Source organism: Octopus bimaculoides, chromosome 13 (genome assembly GCF_001194135.2).
Source record: "Octopus bimaculoides isolate UCB-OBI-ISO-001 chromosome 13, ASM119413v2, whole genome shotgun sequence".
Lineage (NCBI taxonomy): Eukaryota > Metazoa > Mollusca > Cephalopoda > Octopoda > Octopodidae > Octopus > Octopus bimaculoides.
The window spans coordinates 35,851,453-35,859,357 of record NC_068993.1 but is presented as its reverse complement, the minus strand read 5'-3'; the positions used below and the strand labels follow the sequence as shown (position 1 = coordinate 35,859,357).

General features: G+C 34.6%; 1 long non-coding RNA gene across 2 annotated transcripts in view; it reads right to left on the bottom strand.

The window, feature by feature from the left end:
• Window positions 1–4,248: 4,248 nt before the first annotated feature.
• LOC106884174 (uncharacterized) overlaps window positions 4,249–7,905 on the bottom strand; it is a 7,220-nt gene continuing 3,563 nt past the window's right edge. For both annotated transcript variants that reach the window (XR_001411210.2, XR_001411211.2), the window contains exon 3: window positions 4,249–4,580. This is a non-coding gene — a long non-coding RNA (uncharacterized LOC106884174). The remainder of the gene's footprint in view (window positions 4,581–7,905) is intronic.

The window sequence follows — 7,905 nt, the reverse complement described above, 5'->3', positions numbered from 1 at the left end:
TATTTCCTTCTCCTCTTTCTTTTTTAGCCCAAGGTCAGCCCTGGATCATTCCGTATTGCGAAATTCTTTTTCATCTCATAGACTGTGATGTGAAGAAAATTTGGCTGCGGCTTCTAGCCATCAGGGCAACCGCTCTGAGGTTCACTAGTATTGTGAAGTACTAATTATCGCTCTAAGTAGCGTTAGTAATGAGTAATTAATTTGTGCTTCAGTTGCTTGCATGCATTAAGTCCAAGCCGGAAGACATCAGCGAGGGAGAGCATTTCAATGTATTCTTTTCCAGAACATACTGTAGATATTTCATTACAGGTCACCAGGAGTCATCTATATCTCATTAACTGTGTTTTTAGTTTAATACTTTTTATGAGGAAATTATTTTCATTGCTAGGAGACATTTCTGACTGAAGATTAATAAGTCAGTATGCGAAGATGTTTATAATACCATAGACATTGCATGACCTAACGTGAGATCAATAAATTAAGACGTTTATTCAACAGTTTATAAAGTGGGTGTTCACTTCACATCAAACGTCTGCAGCAGCAATTCAATTTGATGTTTTAATACAATTTCGTATAAAAATAGATTCTTATATAACAAACTATAAACTGAAATTAAATGAATGATTTTTTTTCTTTGTTTTGATCTGTCTGTTCTATCATTTTACTTTTCTTTTTATTAAAAAAGAAACTCTGAATTTAATTTATTTATACTAAAATGATATCATATGCCTTAAAACAATTCGTTTTTTTTTTCATCCTAAAATTGAGACCCTCGATTTAAAATCTCACTTCAGATAAAACAAAGGCATGCATTAGAATATTTTGGGTTCTTTTTCTAAGATTGGAACCACGATTTCATGAATCTTTCTAAAGACGTAGCTTGAAAACGTACCTTCAAGCAATTGATTTTTTTCTCCTATAATTGAAGGCCCAATTACATATATATTACAATGGATGTAATTTGAAAAGTGACACCGCTAGTTTGTATATCTCAAGATACTATATATGTAGATATGTCAGTAAATTATGTGTGATACTTCATAAACATTTACATTTTTTCTAAAATCTCGATAGAAGGCCAGCAATTTCAGGAGAAAGGACTAGTCAATTACATCAACTGGTACTTATTTTATCGACGCCGAAAGGATGAAAGACAAAGCCGACCTCGGCGGAATTTGAATTCAGAACATAAACACAGACGAAATGCAGCTAAGCATTTTGCTCGGCATAATATTTCGATATTGTAACAATGCAATTCAAGGATATATGTATACTTAGAAGAGTGTAGTGGATTTAATCGACAACACATATGTGGAAATTATATTTCCTGAATCTCATAATTCAAAACATTGAAACAACTGAAATGCTGCGAGCTGTTGTCCGATTAATTCACTGAGTTTTACCAGTCACTGACATCAATATATTAATCTTGGTTTTTGGCATATGGACAAGGTTTCAAATATGGGGTAGAGACATCATTATTTCATGTAACTCGTTGCTTGACGAATACTTTAATTCATCGACCTGACTTCGGAACGATGAAAGGCAGACGCTGGTAGGATTTAAACTAAGAATGTAAAGAGATGTAAATTAATAACCCTTTCTACTGTAGCGGTTATAAGACTTTAGCAGCATCATGACGTCATAATCGTATCGACTCTCTTTTGTTTATAAAATGTCTTACGCTTTTTCATTGGTCGATTTGACTGTCCATACATCGATTCTAATATTCGTATAAAGTTTCTTTATTTCATGAAATTAGACACAAGGGCTTTACACAGAAGCAATTGCAGGCTAAGAAAGGTTATTAGAATCGGGTTTAGGGCAGTTATAAAAACCCTAATTTTTGGGAAGTTATTCAGTAACACTCTGTTTGCCACACGGGACCTTGTCACTCATTCTGGCAATGCTATTTTACATTGTTCCCCCTCATGACTTTATGTCATGCCTTCGTCAATCTTTTTAGAGTAGTTTTGAGGAACTAGTTAAGAACATTTTTCGTGTCGTCATTCTATGGACAGACTCCTTTTTTAAAAATGATTTTCTTCTTTATGCTAAGTTGTACATTTTTTCCTATTACTATTATACTGTGATAAATTCATTTGATATATTTTGACTTTCTGTAAATAAATGATTGGTGTTAAACCCAGTCCTTCTTCTCTTGATATTTATCTGTACGAACTTTCATCGTATTATTACAAGGAAAATGGATTAGTTAAATATTTATTTGCATACACCTTATGAAGTTATAATGAAGCCTTTGTCAACGAGAGAATACAGCCAACCTTGTATGAAGAAACGAAATAACATTCTTAAGATAAACATGAGTTCTTAATTTCGCTTCCACAGAAATCTTCACCTTGTTATCAAAAACACATTTTCTTATCCTATTTGAACTGTCTTATAACGGTGATGTTAATGAAATGTCGGTATCTTCAACATACATGCTGAACGTCGTTACAAGTGTATATTACTTCTAGCGTTCTATCTACACCTCGCAATTAAATAATTGATAACCCCACATATCACCAACATCCACCGTTATTCTACTATAGGCACAAGACCTGGAATTTGTTGGGTGGCGGATAGTCGATTACATCGACTCCAGTATTTGACTGATACTTAATTTATCGACCAAGAAAGGATGAAAGGCAAAGTCGACCTAGGAGGAATTTGAACTCAATGTTAAAACGGACGAAATGCCGCTAAGCACTTTTCCTGGCGTGCTAACGATTCTGTCAGCTCGCCTCCTTTAGAACGATGTCAATTAATAATGCAATACTTTTCGAAAGATGATCTGCCAATTCTGTAATGGTACCACTCTACTCAATATATTGTTTCTTGTCGTACCAAACCTCATATTTTGCAGTAGGGTATAGTTGATCACTTCGACCACGTTATATTAGTTAATCAACTACGAAACTTAAGTTGACTTAGATGGAATTTGAAGTCAGTACGTAACTGGCCATAATTAAATACAACAAAGCATTGTGTCCGATCCTCTGACGATATTAATAAAAGTGTCTCTAAAGGCGGTGGATTGGCAGAATCATAAGAGCATCGGAAAAAATGCCGTGATATTTGTCACGGTTCTACGTTGAGTTCAAATCCCACCGAGGTCATCTTTGACTGATACTTTTGAGGTCGAGAAAATAAAGTACCAATTGAAAACTGGCGTCAATATTTAATAAACACGTCAACCCAGAATTGCAGGCCCTGTGCTTAAATCAGAAACCGTTATTAAATGTGACTCTTGAATGCATAATCGCTGCCATTATTAAAGAATATATAAAGCGGCGAGCTGGCAGAATCGTTAGCACGCCGGGTGTAATGCTTTGCAGCTCTTCGTCTGTCTGTACGTTCTGAGTTCAAATTCATCCGAGGTCGACTTTGCCTTTCATCCTTTCGGGGTCGATAAATTAAGTACCAGTGAAACACTAGGGTTGATGTAATTGATTGGTCCCTTCCCCCAAAATTTCAAGTCTTGTGCCTTTAGTAGAAAAGATTATTAAAGGCTAAAAATCGGTGAGCTGGCAGAATCTTTAGCACACCGGTCAAAATATTTAGAGGCATTTCGTCTGTCTTAACATTCTGATTTCGAATTCCACTGAGTTCGACATTGCCTTTCTGTACCAAAATCTGAAATCATTGTTAAAAGGATATAAGGTAATAGAATGGCAACGATGGTGTTTAGTCAAACTACATTAAGGTTTCTTTACGGTCTATAGTGAAATCCCGCCAGAGTTTGCTGTATCTTGCATTCTACAGTAATCCATGTGATAAATAAAAATAACATACAGGAGTCGATTGTTCAATCGATTACACCACGCTATTAGCAAATAAATGGCTTTGAGATAATAAATCCATATAGGCACAGGCATGGTCAGAAGTTTGTTTCTCAACTACATGATTTCAAGTTCAGAACTGCAATGTAGCATATAGAGCAAGTGTCTTCTACTATAGCCCCGACCGATCAAAGCATAATGAGTGGTTTCGGTTTACAGAAACTGAAAAAAACCATCGTGTGAGTATGTATCTATCTGTCTTTGTGCTTGTCACACCCACCTTGGTTGGTTTGTTTAAGTCCCATTAAGTTAGCGGTTCAACAAAAAGATTTGATAGAATAAAGACCAGTCTTAGAAAAATAAGTAGTAGAATCGATTTGTTTAACTAAATATTTGTACAGTTCTTTATTTAAGAGATGAGGAATTATGTACATTATTTACATTATTTACATTCGACGGATATTTGTCCTTATTTTGTTTGTTGTTAACACAACGTTTCGGCTGATATACCCTCCAGCCTTCATCAGGTCTCTTGGGGAAATTTCTAACCCCAAGATTTCGAGTTCGATTCCAAGCAGTGACCTGAACAACAACAACAACAACAACAACAACATCGAAAAATATCTTAGAAATGAGAATCCAGGTTCAAAATTTCCCCAAGACACCCGAAGAAGGCTGGAGGGTATATCAGCCGTTAACTACAAACAAGATGGGGACAAATATCCGTCGAATGTAAATAATGTAAACAATGTAAATATATCTTTGTAATGTTTCGGCGTGACGGTGTCCCAATAACTGAAACAATGAAATATAAAACATAATTTTTTTTTAAATAATAAATTCTAAATATATTTCCTAGAAATACTGAAAAATTTTCTTTAATAATAGAAGGATGAAGCAAATCAATATATTGGAATAGAGAAAAAAATAAAGGCGTAATGTTTGGAGAATATATTTCTAAATGTCTTATGCGCAAAGGTGTGTCAACACTTTCAGGATGGTTTCTAATCTAGGCACTGTATTTTGATAATGAACCAGTTAAGTACATGAAAATTGCATTTCAACCATAATGGTCTCGCAATATTTATTTACTCTGTTTATGAATAGCCCATTCAATCAATACATCTCTTTCATAGCCATTATTTAAGAATGATTTCCGGTACTTCATGTATGTTGTGTGGTGCATTCTTTGGGCTGCACACTTATCATAATGTTCTACAGCTTGAAAAAATAAAAAAAAATATCCGATTGATTTTATTTTTCTAAAAGTTACATTAACGCGATGATTTGAATTCAGCATTGCATGCCGACGAAGCACGTTTTAGTTTTACAGTGCTCCTTCTGCTTACAGGAGGCGAACTGTTCCCATTCAACTATATTTACGTTCAGCTGTGTTAATTGGGGCTGCTTGAAAGTACGCGATCTGGCTACTAGCAGTGCTACTAACACTATACGAACCAACAATTGGTAATTCCATATATTATCTATGCTGCAGAGATGCTTTTATTGTGCCATCTCTTAATTCTTCGAGTTAACACGTAAATTAAATAACTTGTTAATTCGAAGTATTTAAAAACTTCCTGCTTGTCATTTTGATTTCCGCCTTCAATTATTTCATACACTCGTAACATGTGTAGCCTTTCTCTTGCACTTGTGGAGTCTTGAAGGTAAGTCAAGCTTCTTCTATCTATACAAGGAAGTTCGTTGATCTGTTCTTCATTAAAATGGTGTAGTTAACATAATTTAACTCAACCAAGGCATGTACACAAAATTCAAATTAATATACTCCCACATGATACAAGTATTTTGTGATTTAATGACAGGTAAAAATGGAAAATGCAACAATTTTAGAGCAATAAGACATCTGTTTTAATTGTAACCATTACAAGCTCCACCATAATTTACTTAAAATAGTTCACTTCTTACGAATATTTCACTTTGATCTCGCTAAAAGCAGCGATAAAGAGATGCTACGCAAATGAAGATTTCATTTAAAACAAAACTCAGATAGGAAAAAAAAAAAAAATTTCTTCGGCTTGTGTAATTAGCTTAGTTAATGTAATTTAACACATATTTACATACAATTAGTATAGTTACTTAGAGCTATGCTGCTATATTATGTTCAATAATAGAGAAGAAAGGGTAAGATCTAGTTTTCTCTGAACTCCTTTCCATCAGATTCCCTTTATCCTAGAAATAGATGTATTCGTAGTAGTGGCAAAAGATAATAATAATACTATTCTAAATAAGGGGCTGGCCATTCAGCTAGGGGTGTGCGAGTGCGTAGCTTCATATGAGAAAGGCAAGTGGCTGATACATATGTTCAACTGATCCATTAGCAAAAAAAAAATGATCACGTGAGTAAATGACGACTGAATAACTGTAAAAACAAAGGAGTCCAGTTCTTTCATTGAGGATAGATGATGGGGAACTGGCGAGGAGATGCTCATGCCAGGTTCAAATTGGAAAGGTTTTCAGTTTAGGTTCACACTCATGAATCTTCGTAAGGTTGATGATCATCATCCTCATCGTCGATGTCATCATCATCATCATTATAATTAGCACATCATCATCATTTTCATCATCATTTTCATCGTCGTCAGCATTGTCATTATCAGCGTAATTATAATCATTATGATCGTAATCGTCATTACACTCATCATCATCATCATCATAATCCATGGCTGTCATCATCATCATTGTCATTATCACTATCATTCTCCTCGCCCTCATCGTCAATTTAACTTCAGTTACATTACTGGGATACTTAAGACAGACAAGAATTTCAGGTAATTGTAGTCCTATGTTTATTCTTACAAATGGTGAGGCTGAAGCGAGGATTTGAAACACGTGTTCTCTAAGTGCATAAGCACTGGTAGCATCAGGGAAGAGAAATAGTACCGTGTACATTTGAAAGTGTAGCATCGAATGCATGGACAGGTTAGTGATGAGCTCCTTTCGTCACTTCAATGGGGGATTGTTGGAAATATGAATTGTTATTACCGTTACTTCCGTTGAATGTTTTCAGATGAGCTTCATTTCATAGTCTCACCGGTTGGAAATTTTCCATTAGAACTCAGATTGCTAAAATTTTACTAAACGTATCTGTGCGTCCTGTATATCTCATGGACACAGTAGAAATTCTATGATCAATGGTTTCTCACATAAGAGCTGAATTGTGTTATAAACTCATTCCTCATTGTTTTTCTATATATGACTGTGATTTCATTAAGTTCAGTGTTAAAAACTAGCTTGCTTAATCTTAACGGTTTCCCTAATTTTAATGTTTCCTACACTTTAAATAATAGCCGATAGAACCACTAGCTAATTACTTACCTCTTAAAGTTATGATATAAAACGACAGCCTATGCAAAAAGCACCTCTGTCATGTTCGTATTAAGATCTAAAAACTAAGCCAAAATCCCTGTTCTATCCCAAAATATAATGCGCCACCATACTTCCCTCTCCCCGCTCCCACTCATTTTAAATCACATTCGTTATCTTTTCGTTTTCGATAGAAAATTCTTTCGTTTTCGATAGAAAATTCTATTTTCCACTTGTTAGTTATTGTTCAATTTTTCTTGACATTAAAACATTCTGGCATTCTCTCCTCATTTCTTCCCAAAAACCATTCTGTATTATTGTCCAGTACAATACTTAATAACTATTTGAACAATCTGAGGACATTCTCCGTCATCTAGTCTGTATTGTAGAGCTGTTCAATGTCTACAGTTGCTTCGAAAAAGGATCTGTGAAACTAGCAGTAATCTGTGAAGTTTTAGCTTCGAAATATCTTATAAAGTAATAGTTCATAGATTGACTTCTGTTTCATATAGGTCGTTATCACGATCATTTAATTAACACATACACACATGTGTGTCTGTAGAACACATCACCAAACATTCAAATAATTTACTTGTTAATTCGAAGTATTTAAAAACTTCCTGCTTGTCATTTTGGTTTCCGCCTTCAATTATTTTATTCACTCTTAACAGGAGTAGCCTTTCTCTTGCACTTTTGGAGTCTTGAAGGTAAGTCAAGCGTCTTCTGTCTATACACAAACACACACAAAAATACATACATACATACATACATATATATATATATATATATATATATA